We start from the raw sequence: 20,873 nt of genomic DNA, 5'->3' as shown, positions 1-20,873 counted from the left end.
GTAGTAAAAACTTCAAACTTTGCTAGATTCTCCAACAGTTTATTCTTTTGTTTATTTAATTTTTTCCTTCTTTAATACTTCATTTTAAGAAAACAAATACAAAATTATCTAAAGGCAAAGAATGCAAAGCAACCTTTGTGTTCCTTATAATAACTGACTTCATAACTCTCTCCAGCTGCGTTATGGGGTGTGTATAAAAAGCTTCTGTTCTGAGAACAAAGGAGCACGTGCAGAAATGAGACTAAAAAATCCACTGACAGTATTTCACCACACAAATTACTTTAAAGATTTTAGTCAAGCCTCTCAACAGATTCAATGTTAAAATGGTTTTTAGTTTTTTAAAAAAAAATTGAAAGTGCTTACCCAGTAAAAGAACCGAAGTAGTCCTGAACTGTTACGTAAGACTTTTTACAGTTGGATCTTTGTCAAAAGGGGGTGGGGGTGATGGGAGAAAGCAGCAACAACAATCAAAAAAGTTCGAGCTGCTGTGGCTTAGAGGACAACTTCTGTGTTTCCAGATAGGATTCTTGCTGTAGAAATGGAACTTCCAGCCAGCACAGCATCCTGTCCCGGTAGAGAAATGAGTTTGTCAGTAAAAAAAATTAGATACTGGAACCCAGGCTAGACGAGGTATTGAACCGCGCCAGATTTCCTTGCAGCCCTGTCTGCTCAGCTCGCATTGAACTATATATGACCCAGATGATGGACAGAAGCACATTCAGTCATGTGCACACTGGAAGAAAGCGGATTTGCTGGTCCCTGGCAGTGCAGGGGTTTGTCTTCTGATTGGGCTGTGCCCTGATCAGTGAAATGTGAAGCCCTCACCATTCAGAGGCCGTAATTCAGGACTGGCAGTTTGAGTGTCTGACTGCCTCTAGTCACCGAGAGAGACTTTGAAGGTGTTGCTTTTGTTTGGTGGCATTACCCACCCAGAAGTTGCTTACACCTATGTACTGGTGTCAGGAGCAATGCTGGTCTTTCTGAAATGCAAGAAGAAAGCCGACTTTGCCTGAATTCTGTCATCTTATTGTTGATGAACTTTGCTCTGACTTACACCAATTATTTGATTTGAGAATTTTTGTGATCTTAACCAAAGCTCATGTCCAGACCACACCCTGGCCCTGATTTTATGGATTTGATAAGGTAAAAATAAAGATGGCATTGGACTTTGAAGCTTCCTAGATGATATAAATTGCACTTAATGAAAATTGGATGGATGGACAGCAGAGAAGTTAAGATTTGGTTCTGGAGTCTTTGAACAGGCTAGGAAAAAGCTTTATCTTTTATTATCCCCTTTGTGTGGCTGTTACTATGATCCCGGTTCTTAGTCACATAGGAGACTACTAAGGTGAAGCTACCAAGGCTTAGACCACACTGAACTGTGACATAGCCTTTAATTATGCAAGACAGCCACAGTCTACTCTCTCTAGTCTATCTAAACTAAGGTCCTTGGGATTTATTTCTCATCTTTCTGGGCCGCTAGGAAACCAGGTCATTATTTGGACTGTCAGTTGTGACATTTTTGTTTAATATGAAAAGTTGCTTTGTTTAATACAAGTTAACACTGTTTTTTAAAATTTGAAGCAATAAAGTTGTATTATGGGGCCTTAGATATATGAAACCTACTCTATGTGGACCAATTTTTTTTTCCAGGGACTTTCTTGTCTCTTTAAGAATTAGTTTATATAACCCTAAACTGGTATTTAGACTACAAATACTTTGGTTTATTTTCTGCCTCTCTTATACACTTATGGAAATAAACCCATGGTGAGTTTATAGCATCTGTCTATTTTGCTGTAAATTCTTGGTTTGGGTATTTAAGTACTTGTGATTTTTTAGATGTTACACAGCATCCTATGTGTAGGGACTGCCCAGGAATTCTTTTCATATCTTAACCTGGAGAAGCTAGGTTGATTGGCTACCCGATAAAACAATGATCAAAGTCAGAGAAGAAGGGATACACTCCCTCTCTCTTTTTGTAAGCTACAGAACAATCATTCCTTTTTTTTTAAATTGTGGTAAAATATACATAACAAATTTTCCATTTTAACTATTTTTTTAATTGAAATACAGTTGATTTACAATGTTGTATTGGTTTCTGGTATACAGCAAAGTGATTCAGCTATATGTATGTGTATGTATATATATACACACTTATATATTTTTCATATTCATTTTCATTATACATTTTATTACAAAGTATTGACTATAGTTTCCTGTGCCATACAGTAGGACCTTGTTGTTTTATCTATTTTATATAGTGTGTATCTGCTAATCTCGAACTCCTAATTTATTCCTTCTCCCACCTTTTCCCTTTAGCAACTGTAAGTCTATTTTCTGTCTTTGAGTCTTTTTCTGTTTTGTAAATTCATTTGTGTCATTTTAAAAGATTCTACATATAAATTATTTCATACGATACTTGTCTTTATTCATACTAAGTGAAGTAAGTCAGACAATCTCTAGGTCCACCCATGTTGCTGTAAAGGTGTTGTTTCATTCTTTTTAATGGCCAAATAATATTCCATTGAATATAGATACCACATCTTTTTTTATCCATTTATCTGTCAATGAACATTTAGATTGCTTCCATGTCTCGGCTGTTGCAAATGGTACTGCTATGAACTTTGGGGTGCATGAATCCATTTTAACCATTTTTAAGTGTACAGTTCTTTAGCATTAAGTATGTTCACATTGTTGTACAGTCATCCCCACCACCTTTCTGGAACTTTTTCATCTTTTCCCCAAACTGAAACTGTGTACCTAACACTTTCTTATTCCTCCCTCCCCCCAGCCCCTGGCAATCACCATTCTACTTTCTGTCTCTACAAATTTGACTATTCAAGGTACCTCATAAATGTAGAATCATACAATATTTCTCTTTCTGTGACAGGCTTACTTCACTTAGCTTACTATCCTCTAGGGTCATCCACAATATGGCATGTGTCAGAATTTCCGTACTTTTTAAGGCTGAATACCACTCCTTTGTGTATATGTATATATCCTTTCACCTGACAGTGGACACTTGAGTTGCTTGCACTTTTGGCTATTGGGAAAATCATTCTTGATCATTCTTCTTACAGTCTTTTGAGGGTTTCTTTATGGAGTTGTTCTGACCCATCTTAGAAGCTATTCCATTTTATAAGTTGAAAGGGTTTGGATGTGCCTTTCACTGATAGAGACTAAGTAGGCCCTAACATCAGGTTTGCTCGAGAAGAGCAGATTCTTTTAATCCTTCTTGGATGAGACTTAATACACGATTCTTTCATACTTATTTTTTATGGGTTTATCTTTCCTATTACACTGAGCTCTTCCTGGGTAGAGACTGTAGTCAGTTCTTCTTGAATTGTGCCTGAGACCTATAACAAAGTAGACATAGGTAAAAATTAGTTGGAAAAAAGGTGAATTAATGAATAATAATAGAATAATAACCAATTTTATTGGATTTTTGTTGTGAGAGATGTTATATATATATTATTTAATTTTCAAAACAACCCTGTAAGATAAAGTACTGTTACCTTCATTTAATAGATGAGGAAACTTGTTTAAGGCCTCACAGCATGTAGAAGATATAATTAGGATTTAAACCCTTGTCTCTTTTGGCTCCAGATCCATTATGCAAACTGCACAGTGAGGTGATGATCAGTGGGTTTGGAAGCAGGAGATTTAGCCTAAGCATTGATTCCAAATCAGATATTCTTGCATTAGGTATCAGGAGCTATAGCCCTATGATAGATAATGGTTCATGTGTTGATACTCAGAGGAAAGCTTGACACATTAGTAACTTGAACCTTTTGTATAGCTCTTTAGCTGAACAGCCCCTTGTTGAACTCAGTTAACAGATATTCCCATGTATGTAAATTCCTTCTCATGTTATTTTGAAAATGCAGTTACATAGAGTGTACTGGAATGGATGTATTGGTGTTCTTCCTTGGTTTGTTAATTTGGCAGATAAGTATGTATAGAATGGCGTCATTTATATATATGTATGTACATGGCACTGTTCTATGTGCTAAGGAGAGTTAAGAATAAAACTGAAAAGATTCTTATGAAACTTGCACTCTGATAAGGAAAAAAATAAGTTTACAAAGTAATGTAAAATAAAACAGGAAACCATGCTATGAGGAAAATTAAATAGGGTAATGTGATGATGGAGAATGCCTTGGGGCTGGAGTAGTCAGATGGAGGACTCCTTTAATGAGGAAATAGTCAGGAATGCTTCTCTGAGGGACTGAAATATACAAGCTGAGAGCCAAACGATGACAAGAAGAATCCTAGCATATGAAGGGCTGAAAGAAATGGGATCTGTGCCGTGAGAACAAGAGATGTAAGAGCTCTAAGATACGATTGAGCTGGGTGTGTCTGAGGAGCTGAAAGTGGCTAATGTGGAGTGAGTGCAGGTAGGAGGTGATGTTGGAGAGGAGGGATGGGACCCTATCACATGGGGCTTTGTAAACTGTGGTAAGAAATTTGGATTTCCCCCAAATTAGTTTTTTTTCCCCCAAATGGTAGGAAATTGGAAAGTTTTAAGAAGAGTCCTCTTGACACCACCATTAACTGGAGTCCTTCCCAAACGAGGCTTTGCCAAGGCTTTCGCATATTAGTGGCGAGCTCTGGGTGTCCTAGCAGAGTGATATTTCTTTTAGAATAGTTCTGGGGCTAACATTGGGTTCACTGCTCTTTACACATCAGAGAGGGCTTGTCTGACAAGAGCCTTTTGTTGTTTTGACTACATCACTGTTGTCTGGATAGGGTTTTGCATGCTGCTTTTCTGTATTAATTTAGGCTAAAATTCAGTTCTTAATTAGACCTGATCTTTCTGTGTCAATAATTTAGAAGGACATGTCCTTGGCAAACGATGATGGCTGACAGTTTCATTTATATGATATACTTAAAGAAGTACTGATGACAAGTAAAGAGGAATTTTCCCAGTATTCTTAAATAAGATTGTATTCAGATATTCTGACTCTAATAGGCTTAATTGCTAGCATTTCACCTACATTATTTGTTTTTTTTCCAAATACTCTGAAAAATAGCCAATATGACATTACACACCTGATAGTCTCTCATTTTATAGGTCAGTGGCTTTCAGATTTTTTCGACCATTATCCTCTGTAAGAAAGATGCTTTATATTGCAATCCATTATACACATTTTTATATATATCTGTATATAATATCTATATGTATCTGAAACCATTCTTTTATGAAATAGAACTTGTCTTTATTACATATAGTCATCTGATACTTTCTTTTATTTTTTCACTTAAAAAAATGTTATCTGCAAGCTACTAAATTGATTTCACAACCCACTGAAGAGGCAACCCAAACTTTGAAAAACAGTGTAGGGGAGATAACTGACTCTCAGAAAGGTTGTGACTTTCCAATGTCACGTAACAAGGAAGTTGCAGAGCTGGGACTTAAACCAAAGGTTAATTCCAAGGCCCTTACTTGTTTTACCACATTGTATAGCTTTTCTAGTGATAATAATCTTTAATGAAACTGAACAAAAATGAAACACCATAAGTGACCTTAATTGTGATTATATAAAATGTACATGTCCCAAAGCAGAGGCTGCAGGAAGAGGCAGAAACACTCTTCCTCTGATCATTTTAAGAGCTGTTGGCCACTTGGAGTTGCCTTCCATGTCTTGGACAGAATGCAGTTGATAGTACTCATTAGTTACGCTGGAAACTTGCAGGTTCCCAAAGCCCTTGTATCTCATTACTCATCTACCCCTGAGCTAATCTTGGCTTCTTAAAATAATAGCTGTATAAGACCCAGCTTCTGAGAGTGAGAATGTGGACTTTAAAAAGTGAGCTGTTGCAATGTAAGTTGGAGTCAGTGCTCAGACATGAGAAAGGATATATCTAGGGTCTGAATCCAGCCCTGCTGTCTCTGACCTGGTTATGGTACTGGCTGAGTTAATTCTGTAGAGGAGAAATCATGTTCTTCTTTCCCTCTAGAGGATAAGACTGTATCAAAGGGGAAGGGAGGGGAGCGAATGCCTGTTGTTTGTACTCTAGGCCTGTACTCTAGGCTCTTTTGACATAGATTTTAATTGAATTCTCACAACAATTCTGTGAGGGGAAAATTATTATCCTTAATTTTTTTTATTTTATTTCTTAAATTACCATGAAGGAAAGTTGACTGTTGAGTATATAATTTTTTGAATTTGAACGTATGTATGATTTATGTTAGCACCTCCATAATCAGGGTGCAGAACACTTACAGTGATCCCCAAAACTATCTTGTGTATTATCTGTTTTACAGAGAAGAAACATTAAGGCTCAGAAAGAGGAAATGATTCTTAAACAATCACACAGTCAAGTAGTGGCTGAGGCTGGAACAGAAAATTTTTAAAATCATACCTTTACCTCAGAGCTGAACTGGATCTCTGAGTTGATGAGACTGTGTAGAGGGGGACATTACTAGGCTTTAAGAATAAAGGATTATGTCATAGGATGGAAGCCTTGAAAACCTAACTGTGGAAATAGAGCTGCTTTTTCACTCCTGTGCAGTGTGAGGTTTGTCCAGGGTACTTCCAAGACTTTTCATCAATACAGATTCAGAGTTTGGGGCTGGTTTTCAGTCTTAAATGAAAAGCAGGAGTTTGCTTTTCTGCTAGTTTTCTTTATTAGCCAGCTGGGGTGTTTTGTGTGTGTGTGTGTGCGTGTGTGTGTGTGTTGTGTTTTGTTTTATTTCGTTTTTCTTTCTTCTGCCATGGTTTGGATCTTCCCCCTGCTCTTTTGGGCTTAAATTGGGTTGGTTCTCCAAAGCTCATGGATCTTGTTATTTCTTGGGTAGGCAGAAATAGTCAGGTGCCAGTGTCTGCTAGGGAAAAGAGTAACATCATGTGGGTAGGGTTAGATTGAAGGCAGACCATAAACGGTTACTCCTGTGGCTGCCAAGAAAATACTTTTTTTTTTTTTTTTTGGTGAAGATGAGACGGGCCCAATGTTAGTCATTTGATTGTATAATTAAAGCAGGGATTTGGGGGTAGTTTGAGGCCTTTAGATGTAAAATGAGGCCTCTTTTTTTTCTCCCCCATTTTGTCTTCCCAGGGATCACACGAAGGGTAAAGATGACAAAGTAGAATGAGCAAAAAAATAAAAGAGTTGAGAACTACCATGGGCCAGGCTGTATGGTAACGTGCTTTGCAAAACTGTTAACATTGAATTCTTACAATGTCCTTATTAAGTTAATACTGTCGTTTCCTCATTTATACAAAGAAAACTGAGGTACAGAGAGGTTAAGTAGCTTCATAATTCCTAAGACCGAGCCAGTAATCCAGCTCCAGTTTTTTTGTGGGATTTTGTTCTGTTTTGTGTGTGTATAGGTTTTATTTTGTTTCTGTTTTGTGTGTCTCCAAAGCTCTCTCTTTGTATTACCTATTTACTGTCTTTACTAAAGCACTTTCAATGTCTCTCAAGGGTGTTGCCTGGGTTCAGAGAATGGTAGTGGTGACTATACCCCTTAGGACAGATTCCCCCTCCCCCAAGTATCAAATCATTTCTGAACATTTCAAGTGTAAAAAGAGATTCAGTTCAGAGTTGTGTTATGGTGACTTCACCATCATTTAAAATTCAGGCCATCAAAATTTGGGGGAGCTGATTATGACATAGAGGAACCTAGGGCTGTTGAGATTTGGAATATCCCCTGATCTAGAGCCTCATGGTTACTGGGCAGGAAGTGACCAAAAGCAAAAAGCATGGGCTGAGCCCACATGGGGTCAGACTGTATCACAGGAAGAAGCCAGGAATGAATTCCAGGTCAGAGAGAGCTGAACCTAGGTAGCTACCAGGGCTTCCGAAGGATGTGATTCAGAGGTAGGCCATTGGTGGCCAGTGCTTTGGCCTGACTTCCTGTTTGTAATTACAACTAGGCCTCTCCCAGCAGGTCTATTAACCTTTTACATAGAGAGGTCATGTTCAGGAGATATCTGACACTGAAATTACACACTTTCTAGAAGTTTACATGTTCACCATTCCCGTTGGAGTCTTAAGTGCCCACTGAGAAAACATGACAGAAATTAATTTAAGCAACTTTAAGGGAGTCCTTTTAACTTTAAGGATTTTGGATATATAGTTTTCTTCTTTGTAACCATTGTTACCTCCCCCTTTTTTCCCCAGGCTCCCAGGGGCAATAGCTATTAATACTTGAAAACTTAGAAAATTGGTATTTTTTTCTTTTACGTAAATTTTATTTAATTAATGAACTTTATTTTTAGAGCAGCTTTAGGTTTACCCCAAAATTGAGTGGAAAATACAGAGAGTTCCAGTATATTCCCTGTCCTCAACATGCATGACCTCTCCTACTATCAAGATCCAGTACCAGAGTGGTGCATTTGTTACAGTCGATGAACCTGCATTGACACATCATGATCACCTAAGTCCATAGTTTACTTCAGGGTTCACTCTTGGTGTTGTACATTCTGTGGATTTTGACAAATTCATAGTGACATGTATTAGCATTGCAGTATGGTACAGAGTAGTTTCATTGCTCTAAAAATTCTCTGTGCTCTGCCTATTTTGCCCTTCCTTCCTCCTTCCTAACCACTGGCAGCTACTAATCTTTTTTACTGTCTTCGTGGTTTTGCCTTTTCCCAATTGTACACAGTTGGAATCATACAGTATGTGGCCTTTTTAGATTGGCTTCTTTCACTTAGTAGCTTACATTTAACTTTACTCCATGTCTTTTCATAGCTTGATAAGCTCATTTCTTTTTAGCACTGAATACTATTCCTTTGTCTGGATGTACCAGAGTTTATTCACTCACCTACTAAAGGACATCTTGACCACTTCCAAGTTTTGGCAATTATGAATAAAGCCGCTATAAATATCTGTATGTAAGTTTTTGTGTCGACATACATTTTCAGTTCATTTGGTAAATACCCAGGATGATTGCTTGATTGAATGGTATGAGTATGTTTAGTTTTGCATGCAGCTAGCAAACTGTCTTCCAGGGTAGCTGTACCAGTTTGCTTTTCCAGCAGCAGGGAATGAAAATTCCTGTTGATCTGCACCCTCACCAGCATTTGGTATTGTCTTTTTTTTTTTTTTTTGGCTATTCTAATAGGTGTGTAGTGGTATCTCATTGTATTAATTTGCAATTCTGTAATGACAGATGATGTTGAACATTTTCTTCTTATGTTTACTTGCCATCTTGTGTATCTTCTTTGGTGAGGTTTCTATTAAGGTTTTCACCTGTGTTTTAATCGGGTTGTTCATTTTTGTGTTGTTGAAGTTTTTTTTCCTTCTAGTGGAGTTTTAAGAGTTTCTTTTACAATTTTTTTTATAACAGTCCTTTATCAGATGTGCCTTTTACAAATTTTTTCCTGATCTGTGCCTTGTCATCTTATTTTCATGACATTGTCTTTAGCAGAAATTTTTCATTTAACTGAAGTCTAGCTTACTAATTATTTCTTTCATAGATCATGCCTTTGGTGTTGAATCCAACAATTCATTGCCATGCCCAAGGTCATCTAAGTTTTCTCCTGTGTTATCTTCCTGGAATTTCTTAGTTTTTGTTTTGATCCATTTTGTCTGTGATCCATTTTGTGTTAATTTTTGTGAAGCGTGTAAGGTCTGTGCACAGATTCATTGTTTTACATGTGGATATTCAGTTATTCCAGCACCATTTGTTGGAGACTATCTTTGCTTTTAGTGTTCTTACTTCTTTGTCAAAGATTATTTGGTTATATTTATGTGGATTTGTTTCTAGGCTCTCTGTTCTGTTCCACTAGTCAACCTGTCTCTTCTTTCCTCAATACCACATTGTCTTGATTACTGTGACTTTATAATTCTTGAAGTCAGGTAGTGTCAATTCTCCAGCATTGTTCTTCTCTTTCGGTATTTTATTGGCTATTAGAGGTCTTTTGTTTTTCCCTGTAAACTTTAGAATCAGTTTATTGATATTCACAAAGTAGTTTACTGGGAATTTGGTTGGGATTGCATTGAATCTATAAATCAAGATGGGAGGAACTGGTATCTTGGTGATATTGTCTCTTCCTTATCCATAAATATATAATTTCTCTCTAGTACTTTGATATTTATAATCAGAATTTTGTAGTTTTCCTCATATAGATCTTGTATCATTAAATATTGATTCAGTTTCTTGAATAGATAGTCCTGTTTAGATAGTCTGTTTCTTGTTTGAGTATTGGCAGATTATGTCTTTCAAGGAATTGGTTCATTTCAACTAGGTCATCAAATTTGTGGGCGTAAGAGTTGTTCATAGTATTTCTTTATTCTAATGTCTATGTGATCTGTACTGATGTCCCCTCTTTCGTTTCTGATATTAGTAATTTGTATCTTTTTTTCTTAACCTGGCTAGAAGATTATCCATTTTATTTATATTTCAAAGAACCAACTTTTGGTTTTGTTGATTTTCTCTGTTGTTTCTTATTTTCAATTTCACTGATTTTTTTTCTCTAGTTTTTATTATTTCTTTCTTCTGCTTGCTTTGGGTTTAATTTGCTCTTCATTTTCTAGTTTCCTAAGGTGGAAGCTTAGATTATTGATTTTAGATCTTTTCTAGTATTCAATTTTCAGTTGTAATATGGAATTCAAATTCAATTCTAATACATTCCGTGCTATAAATTTGCCTTTAAGCGCTGTTTTCAGTGCATCCTTCAAATTTTGATAAGCTGTATTTTCATTTTCATTTAGTTCAGAATGGTTTTTCAATTTCTCTTCAGATTTCTTCTTTGACCCACATGTTATTTAGAATTGTATTGTTTAATCTCCAAGTATTTTAAGTAATTTTCCAGCTATCTTGCTGATACTGATTTCTAGTTTAATTCCATTGTGATCTGAGAGCATATGTTGTTTGATTTATATTTGAATTTGTTAAGGTGTGTTTTATGACCCTGAATGTTGTCTGTTTTGATGGATATTCACATGAGCTTGAGAAGAATTTGTAATCTGCTGTTTTTGGATGAAGTAGTCTGTATATCCATTATACTGAGTTGATTTATAGTGCAGTTTAGTTCAACTATGTCCTTACTGATTGTATGGCTGTTGGATCTGTCCATTTCTGTTCAGAAAAACAGTGTTTTGATGACAGCCCTGCTTTCTTTTGAATGGTGTTACCATGATACATCTTTCTCCATCCCTTTACTTTTTATCTGTCTGTGGGTTTCTAATAGACAACATATAGTTTAATCTTGTTTTTGGATCCACTCTGACAATGTCTGTCTTTTGATTATATATTTAAACCATTGGTGTTTAAGGTGATAATTGATATGGTTGTATTAATATCTACCATATTTGTTACTATTTTCTACTTAGTGCCTTTGTTCTTTGTTTCTGTTTTTGTCTTCCACATTTTTTCTGCTTTTTGTAGTTTTAATTGAACTTTTTGTATGATTCTGTTTTCTTTCCTTCCTTAGCATGTCAGTTGTACTTTTTTTTTTAAACCTGTTTTTAGTGGTTACCCTAGGCTTTGCAATAATACATTTACAACTGATCCATTTCAAATAACACTGTACTGTTTCGCAGTTAGTGTACACACCTTGTAATAACGATATATTCCTGATTCCTACCTCCCATCCCTTATATCATGTTGTCATTCATTTTACTTATACATAAGTATATACAATAAAATATATTATTGCCATTATTATTTTGAACAAACTGTTACCTGTTAGAACTAAAAATAAGAAAAAATAAGCTTTTATTTCACCTTCACTTATTCATATTCCACTGTTCTTTTTTATTACATAGATCTGACTCATATCATTTTTCCTTCTCTTTGAAAAACTTCTTTTAACAATCAATTTGCTAAGCAGGTCTACTGGCAATAAATTCCCTCCAATTTTGTCTATCTGAGAAAGTCTATTTCTCTTTCATTTTTAAAGGGTAATTTCACAGGGTATGTAGAATTCTAAGTTGGTGAGTTTATTTCTCTCATCACCCTAAATATTTCACTCTGTTCCTTTCTTGCTCGCATGGTTTTGAGGTTAAATTGGATATAATTCTTATCATTACTCCCCTATAGGTAAGATGTTTTTTCCCTGTGGCTTCTTCCAAGATTTTTTTTATCTTTGACATTCTGAAGTTTGAATATATCTAGGTAGTAGTTTTCTTTTGGGCGTTGATCTTGCTTGCTGTTCTCTGAGCTTCTTAGATCTGTGATTTGGTATCTGACATTAACTTGGGGAAATTCTCAGTCATTATTACTTCACATATTGCTTCTGTTCCTTTCTGTTTTCCTTCTAGTTAACCTATTACATATATGTAACACCTTTGGCTGTCCCAAGTTCTTGGATATTCTGTTCTTTTATTTGTTGCAGTCATTTTTCTCTTTGCTCTTCAGTTTTGGGAGTTTCTGTTGTCATATCTCCAAGTTCAGAGATCTTTCTTTAGCCGTGCCCAGTCTACTAATGAGCCTATCAAAGTCTTCTACATTTCTATTACAGTATTTTTTATTTCTAGCATTTCATTTTGATTCTTTCTTAGAATTTCCATCTCTCTGGTTAGATTATCCATCTGTCTTTCATGTTGTCAGTGTTTTCCATTAAGGCCCTTATTAGCATATTAATCATAGTTCTTTAAAGTTCCTCATCTGATAATTCCAACTTTCCTGCAGTTATCTTGACTCTTGATTCTGACGCTTATTTTGCTTTTTCAGACTGTTTTTTATTTGTTTGCTTTTGCATTTTAGTATTGTGGTTTTTGTTGTTGTTGTTGAAAGTTGAACATGGTGTGTTAGGTAAAAAGAACCTGTAAATAGGCCTTAGTAATACAGTGGTAAGATGTGGGGAAGGGGAAGCATTCTGTCGTCTTTTGATTAGGTCTGTCTTTCAGTGAGCCTATGTGCCAGGACAGTGAACTTCATGAGTGCTTCTCAGTCTTTTTTTCCCTCTTTGGTGGGACAGGGTGGTTAGGGTGGGCTGGAGTTGGGTATTCCCCTTACCTAGGCTCTGATAAAACTTCAGCAAGTTAGATTCTGGTGAAATAATTTTTCCTGAATGCAGGCCTTGTTAAGAACAGAATGCTCTGGTATATTTCAAGGGTCTTTTTCCCCTCTCTCTGCCAGAAGCAAGGGGGAATTTTTCTCTGGTACTCACTTTGAGTTCCTGGTAGAGGTCTTGGAGGTAAAACTCACAAAAGTGTAGGGCCCTCCTGTGACTGGGCCCCCCTGGAGTTTTTAACTCTTAAGAGTTTTATCTACATTTAGCTTCCAACAATTCAATTATAACTTTGGTGTTCTTGCCCTGGCACTGGTTCCCGTGGAATTTTCTCCTCATGAGTTTCTGCTTTGGTAGGTTGTGATTCTTTGTTATCTGTATCTGTCTGTCCAATTTGGGGGGCATTGGTTTGTCATGTGACCACACTTCTCTGCCAGATCTAAGAAGAGTTGTTGATTTTTCATTTTATTCAGGTTTTTCTTGTTGTTAGGACAGAGTGGCAACTTCCAAGTTCCTTACATGGCCAGACTGGAAACTGGAAGTGGTATTGGTTTTTAAAAGAAATTGAGATGGAGATATCATTTCTTCCTATTTTTAACCTTATCCAAAAATTGTCATTTATTTAGAGAGCTTTCTGACAAGAAATTTACTCGTTTTTTACATCCTTTTTTGTAAATTTGGCAGGTATAAAAACTTACTCCATGACATAATGGGAGTCTTCATCCAGCTGCAATAAGAAAGCTCGCCATTTGGAGTTCTGCGGTTTTTGTTTGAAAAATTTTATTTTTCTCTTGACTATCCCAAGAGTTTAGTACTTGCTTTCTCAGACCTTGTCTCTGGAATTCCTGACCCTTAGCATAAGTCCTCTCTCTGGTATTTGCTCTTGCATATCTACAAGGATCACATTTTCTGAATCCAAAATCAGGACAGCAGATCTTACATGAGATTTTTTCCCCCTTTTAAATAGACTTTTTAAGAGCAGTTTTAGGTCTTTAGGTTCACAGCAATATTGAGCAGAAAGTACAGAGAGTCCCCGTACACCCTCTTCTAAACATACTGTACAACCTCCTCCCATCGACATCCTGTACCAGAGTGGTATATTTATTACAATCTGTGACCTACGTTGATACAAAATTATCACTCCAAATTCATAGTTTACATTAGGGTTCACTCTTCATATTTTGTGTTCTGTGGATTTTGGCATATGTGCCATGATATCACATGGATTTTTTTGTATGAAGGCTAGTTTGAATTCCTGAATATTGGAATTTAGAGAACACTGGTTCATGGAGACCACAGAACTTAATAATTTGGAAAATTTAAAGTACAGTCACTGTTAGTAGATGTGTTACTGTATGTAGATCAGTTTCAGTGCTTTTCTGCTTTGGATGGTACTTGAAAGGGCCTTGGAATAGACTACAGAGCAGATGACAAGCAAGGATGCAGTCTTGTTTGCTCAGGTGGTTCAGCAGAGGCTGCAGGAGCTGTCTTGGGGGCTGTTGGGGACATGGAGGCTATATATAGAATCAGACAGATTTCACTTCTAAAGGTATCAAACAACTGAAATTTGAACAGTTTGGTTTGGATTCAACTCTTTTTTTCTTTCACCAATGTCTCTAAAATATATGACGAATATTAAAAGCTCTGAAATCGGTTTAATCTTTGGGAGGATCAGTACATAACAGTTTTTTAGTTGTCTGGTGACAGGATGAAAAACTAAAGTCTGTCATGTGCAAATTTATAGTTTTTTTGTGTTTTATTTACTTTATATTTTTTTCTGATTATATTTCTTTCTGAAAATGGAATACCTTTTCTTCTGGTCTTGGTGGCAATACATATTCATTGTCAAACATGTCTTCTAAGTGTATTTCTTCTGAGAGCTTTACAGTTAAGGCATGTAACTGGTACTCACTTTGGAACTGTTAGATATAACTGAAAGCATTAAAAGTTCAGGAGACATAAAGAGTGATTTTGATACTTGATACGTAGACCTACACTTACCCTTCTACCCAGCTACAGGCCAGAATTCTTAATGCCTTTCAGATATCTCTATTTGCATGTCCCAAGGTCCCTCAAGCCTGCACACTCTCCTTTCTTCCTTATTTCTTTTGGTGGGATGAATCACACAGAATTAAAGCAGCGGTCACCTCTGCTGCCTTCTCCTTTCATGGCCTCCATATCCAGTCAGCCAGCCAGTTCTGTCATCTCTGTTTCTGTGTTACTTTTACATTTCTGCTGTCATTGGTAGAAGTAACGACCTTCTTTCCTCCCTTCCTTCTCTGCAATCATTTTTAACGCTGACATTTTGGGAGAATTTTATATGTCAGAAACTATGTCAAGTGTTTCTCAACTGGAGTTCGTTTAGCAATGTCTGGAGACATTTTTGGTTGCCACAACCGGGGTAGAGGTCGTGTATTGGTAGAGACTAGGGAAGCTGCTAAATACCCTATGATACACAGGACAGCTCCTCCATAAAAAAGAATTACTTGGCCTCAATTGTCAATAATATAGAAGTTGAGAAACCTGAATCATGTTAATTGCTTCAGATCTTACTTAGTTGTCACAACAACTCTTTACATGGGTTTTATTATTGCCACTTTATAGGTGATAAAACTGAGGCGCACAAGGTTTGAATTAACTTAATGAGAGCCACACAGCTAGTAAGTAATGGAGCCAGGTTCAAACTTAGGTTTGAACTGGCTCAGTCTGAGCTTATAGTGGTCATGATACATATTACCTGGACTACTGTAGTGGGCTCCTCCCTGATCCTCTTGCCTCTTGTCTCTTGTCTTCTGATTTAAGTCTGTCTTAAGCATGGCATAAGACTAGTTATGCTGCCTCTGTGCTCACAATCTTGTAATGCATGCAGAATGTAGCTTTGATTCTCCAGCCTGGCATTTAAGGCCAAGGCTGCTGCAGTCAGTCCCTGAACTACCTTTCCAACTAATTTTCCACAATTGTTGTCTTTTCAGAGTTTCTAAGGCATGCTTTATTTCCTTATTTTTGCTTCTTTATGGTTTCTAATATTCTATAACATATATACTTAGATTATTAGTATGTAATATTGTGTTGGAAAGTGTCCTTTATAATATACGGGAAAGAGCCCTAGGTTGTTTGGAATCAGGAGTCTAGGAGTTCTTAGAACAGGAATCCTTTTTTGTGAGATTTTGTGTAATCTTTGAAGTGAAACAGACCTGATTTGAGAAAGTTACTTACCCTCTCTTGAGCCATTTTTCTTGTTTGTACGATAAGGAGAGAAATGCTCACATGGCAGAGTTTTGAACATTAAATGTAATAGTTTGTAAAACATGTTGCCTCGTTCATAGTGGATATTTAATAAAATAAATAAACTGTAAATAATAAATGTATATTATTCTCACCTACAGGAAGAAGTCCAACTGTTTAGCTGAGTATATAAGACCTTTTCAAACCTGACTTTACTCAAAATCCCCCAGTCTCTTCTGCCACTCACTGTCATATACCTTAAACCCAAGCTACACAAAATTACTGCTTTTGCATAGAATGCACTTTCCACTTCTTCCCCCTTCTCTGCCTTTTGGGAGCCTGCGCCTTCAAAGTTGAGCCTCTAGTACCCCTTATGATTATGAAATTCCCATTAGATCTGCCCCCACTCCTCATAGATTTATCCCTCCTGCCTGTGAGTTCCTATTTAGCACCTTGTTTGTGGTTTTATCCGGCACTGTAGATAATTTCCTGGTCTGCCTCCCCAGTACTTTCTGGAGAACAGTGACCCTGTCTTAGTGTTTCTCTAGAATTCTCAGGCAGCAGAGTGCATTACTGTATCTCACTTGGGGCTTCCTTTTCGGTTTGAGTTCTAGATGTGAAAAATGTGACGGCAGATCTCTTTGTTTTAAAGCTCTGTGAGATATAGACAGTCCACATGGAGGTTAATCTCATTGCTGAGATTTGGACATCACCATGTGTGCAGTTTCTTTAATCCTCCTCTAGCTATCAAAATGGATTTAGAAGTTAGCATCCTCTTTTTTCTGTCTGGGGCAAATGGAGCTTTGTAGAATTTGGCCTGGAGGAGCAATGACCTTGCCTCCCCAATTTAGAATGATCCTGAGGCATAGAACTAGATGTCATTGAGGCCCTAGCATGACCACAGTGTAGCTAGTGACAGAGTACTTGGGCCCTTGTTTATATTTATTCAGGAGACCAGGAATAACATTCAACCTCTGATTTAATTTTCTGTGACATATTGAGTCTGTATTTTAGCCTACAGAACACTACAGCTGTGTCCTAATTCTCTTCACCCTTTCCCTTTCCTATCTTGTGATCTTCATATCACTACCTTTTAAAGCACTGCTATTCTTGGCTGATAGTCTTGCGTTGGAAGTCACAACAGCACAGTGAAAAAGATAGCTTTGAATCATCCATGTAAGCAGGCAAAAATCACCACTACAAAGGAGCTGAGAGCAATGGCATGTGTTGGGATCAGTGGTCAGTGATCTATTCCTGGGACTCACTTGTTGGTGTTTCTCTACCAAGTGGGAGGAGATCTCATTTAAGAGAACTGAGCTGTATAATTTGTGTAATGACCAGTCTGAAGGGCAGTACAATAGTAGCAATCACCATTTTCTCAGGTCCTACTGAGTATCTAGCTCAATGCTAGGTATTAGAGGCACAGAAATAAGTTGGATAAGGTCCCTATTCTGGAGGAGTTTGCAGTCTAGTAAGGGAGATAGAGTCATACTGCAGTAAAATCAGTTCAGTAATGCTTAGAAGTAGAGTGCTGAGAGCACTGAAGAGAGACATATGACTGAGACTCGAATTCTCAGGCAGCAGAGTGCATTACTGTATCTCACTTGGGGCTTCCTTTTCGGTTTGAGTTCTAGATATGAAAAATGTGATGGTAGATCTCTTTGTTTTAAAGCTCTGTGAGATAAAGACAGTCCACATGGAGGTTAATCTCATTGCTGAGATTTGGACATCACCATGTGTGCAGTTTCTTTAATCCTCCTTTGGGAGCAGAAAAGGCTAGGCCATTTTTTAGAAAGAAATCTTGTGTTTGATTCTTTTCTGTGGATAGTTTGGCATCTGTCCACTCTCATATCCCATTGCATGAATGTTTTTCCTCCTCTCCCAGACCAAGGGAGGTTCCTTCATTGTTACTCATGTCTTGTGCAGTTAATCACAGTTATCACGCTTAACACAATTATAATTAAATATTTCTTTATGTAACTGCTCAGTGTTTATCCTTCTACTAGTCTGTAAGGACAGTGACCATATCAGTCTTGTTTGCTCTGAATCCCCATCTTGAAGATTGTAGGCACCCAGTGAATATTTGTTGAATGAATGATTGAATCCTCATACTCCTCAAGCCCTTGGGTTGTCTCAACAAAATATAGTGTGTCTGAGGTTTAGGAAAAAATAAGCCTATAATCTTGTGAGAGAAGCATCTCACATCAGATTTATTGTCCTTGCGGTTACATTGTTAGTTAGCCAAACCTGTGTCCTTTACAAGGAAATCCCTTAGGTTCTGACACTAGGCTTTCTTTCTTTTGCATTTTCCACGGTTGGTTTTTGGTTAATGATATCACTCTTCCCTGAAAAAAACAAAAAACAAAAATAAGAAACAGGTGCTAAAAATGGCTGACATAGTGTTTTGATTCTCAATATCTCACATAATAGTTTTTCTCTCATACTCAATATGTGATTGTTTTTCTTTGAAACTGCCGACTTTGCAAAGCATTGGAGTAAGCTACGTTATTTTCCAGTATTGAGTGTACCAGATGTGAGGCTAACTTTTTTTTTGTATTCCTTCCATCTGACTGCTGAGGGTCAGGGTTTGATACTGACCTGGGCAGGATCTCTGCCTGCCTTGAGGAGATGCTGGTGAGACTCTTAAAAGGAATGTGTCTGTCTAGCTCACCATTCTATCCTTAGCACCTAGGAAAGTGTTCGTTGCTTAATAGTAGAATGAAAGTATTTGTGGCCTACATAGCACACAGGCTGTATGTGTGTCCTTGACCTGTGTCCACTTCTTTCAGATAGGTAGCACTTTCCTCTCCTCTCACCAGGACACTCCCCACCCTTAATTGGCCCTATGCTTCTTTAACAGTCAGGAGAAAGCATACTGAGATTTCTTCTGTTCACCTTTTTAGGGTTGCTGAATCCTTGGTTAGGTGGAAAGATTGTTTATGGAATTGGGACTGAAGTAGCTTAAAACATAGATTGGCCTTAAAAGGGTATTTGTTCTCTTATGTTCATCCTGTCTGGAAATTCTGAGGCTCAGAAAATCTTAAAACATCATAGCTGAAAGATAGCCTTACACAGATATCTCCCCAACTTTCTCATTATGTAGATAAGAAGACTGAGGCCCACAAAGGGCCTTACTGTGCCTAAGGCTGTCCAGCAAGTTAATGGCAAAGTCTCTGCAGGAACCTAGTCCCAATCATTGCTTTGTTGTTTTTTTTTTTTTTTTTAAGTTAAATAACTGGCAGGAAGCATTCACAAAAAAGCAAAAAAAAAAAAATTTATTTTTTTTTAATGGTCTTGTGTTGAAGCAGTAATTCCAGATCATGCATGACACTTTTGTTACAAGCCTGTTAGAAGCAGCACTTTGCAAATTTGGGGAAATTTCACAAGAGACCTCCCGAATCTTCAGAATTCCAACCTTTGTCCTGGTCCAAAAAGAAAATAGTAGCTGCTGGGATTGAATAGATTTCAATTTTCCATCTTTATGAGAGAAGTGAGGAAAGATTTGCAATGATTTTGGGGGAGAGACTCTTGGCCCAATTTTCCCTATAACGTATGCATCTGACAGCTGGCCTACCATTCTATTTTTAGACATAATCTATGGGATTACAGAGTGGTTTCATTTCTTTCAAAGCTATGCTGCAGAAATGCAGGCTGTGTAGAAAATGGTTTTGCTTTGTAGCAATTTGGAGGCTATTTAGTACACACTGTATTTAAATTTTTAAAAAGTTAATCAGCTAATGTAGATCCCTTTATCCAAATATTCCATCTTAAAGTCTACTTCAGTTATGACTGTATTTTAACTAATTTGAGAGAAATAAATGCTAGAAATACTAGAAGTGGAAATGAGATTTTACTTTTTGTTATGTCATTAATCTTCATTTCCCTCTCTCTGGGTCATAGGAGGAACAATAGACATATTCTTTATAGAGCTTTAAAGCAATTTATAACAAACATTAAGCACATACTGGCATTTATTGAACACCATCTACATCCCTTGCCTGATACAGTAGTTCATTTACTTTATATGTTACAGTAACCATTAAAAGCAAGGGATGGTATCCTTTTTTGTTTTTGTTTTGTACCAGAAAACGGGATCCAAGCAACAGAGTAACTTGCCAAAAGTATGAGCAAGAATTGGAACCCAGATCTATCTGACCTCAGAATCCACATGCTTTTCCCTTCAATAGGCAGCCTCTACTAGTTTTAAAAAGAAGCTGATTGGTAGAACTGGGATGGCTGAGTTCAGAAAAATCCTAATAATTCAGAATATAACTTTGGGGGGGGCCCTTTAAGTATTGTATATAAAATAGAATTCACATATAGCTATGTGTTCATAAATATTCATTTTGATTTAGAACTGTCATTTTGTAGGTTCTTTTACTTTCTTTCTTGATTATGTGAGTGAGGAAATTTAGAAAACATGGTAGACTACCATCTCAAATGTTCATCTGGAAAAGTTTCTTGCTTTAGTTCACAAAATATTTACAATGTAACAAATGATTAACGGGATAAAGTTGCCCTAAAATTTGAAAGGAAAAAAATCAGTATCACTGGAGGTTACTCTTAACCTGTGCCAAGGACTGCATTATCTAGGAAAACCATGTGGAATGATTTAGAACTTGGTGGGATGACTTTGTTGTTCTTTAGATTGGAATGTCTAAGAAGCTACAACTCTAGTAGTGTTTATCCAACATTGTACACAGAGTGATGTTAAGACAACAGAAAGAAACCATTCTATTT

General features: G+C 36.9%; 1 protein-coding gene and 1 long non-coding RNA gene across 4 annotated transcripts in view; one reads left to right on the top strand and one right to left on the bottom strand.

Moving 5' to 3' along the window:
- The window catches only part of LOC123617189 (uncharacterized), a 50,241-nt gene extending 49,526 nt beyond the window's left edge, over nt 1–715 (bottom strand). The window contains exon 1 of one of the 2 annotated variants that reach the window (XR_012506544.1): nt 364–715. This is a non-coding gene — a long non-coding RNA (uncharacterized LOC123617189). The remainder of the gene's footprint in view (nt 1–363) is intronic. The other variant, XR_006725320.2, reaches the window with a different exon arrangement.
- Nucleotides 1–20,873, top strand: part of NR6A1 (nuclear receptor subfamily 6 group A member 1) — a 204,986-nt gene that overhangs the window by 91,129 nt on the left and 92,984 nt on the right. The window lies entirely within an intron of this gene.

The sequence above is a fragment of the Camelus bactrianus genome, chromosome 4 (genome assembly GCF_048773025.1).
Source record: "Camelus bactrianus isolate YW-2024 breed Bactrian camel chromosome 4, ASM4877302v1, whole genome shotgun sequence".
Lineage (NCBI taxonomy): Eukaryota > Metazoa > Chordata > Mammalia > Artiodactyla > Camelidae > Camelus > Camelus bactrianus.
This window is presented reverse-complemented; position numbering and strand designations above follow the sequence as displayed.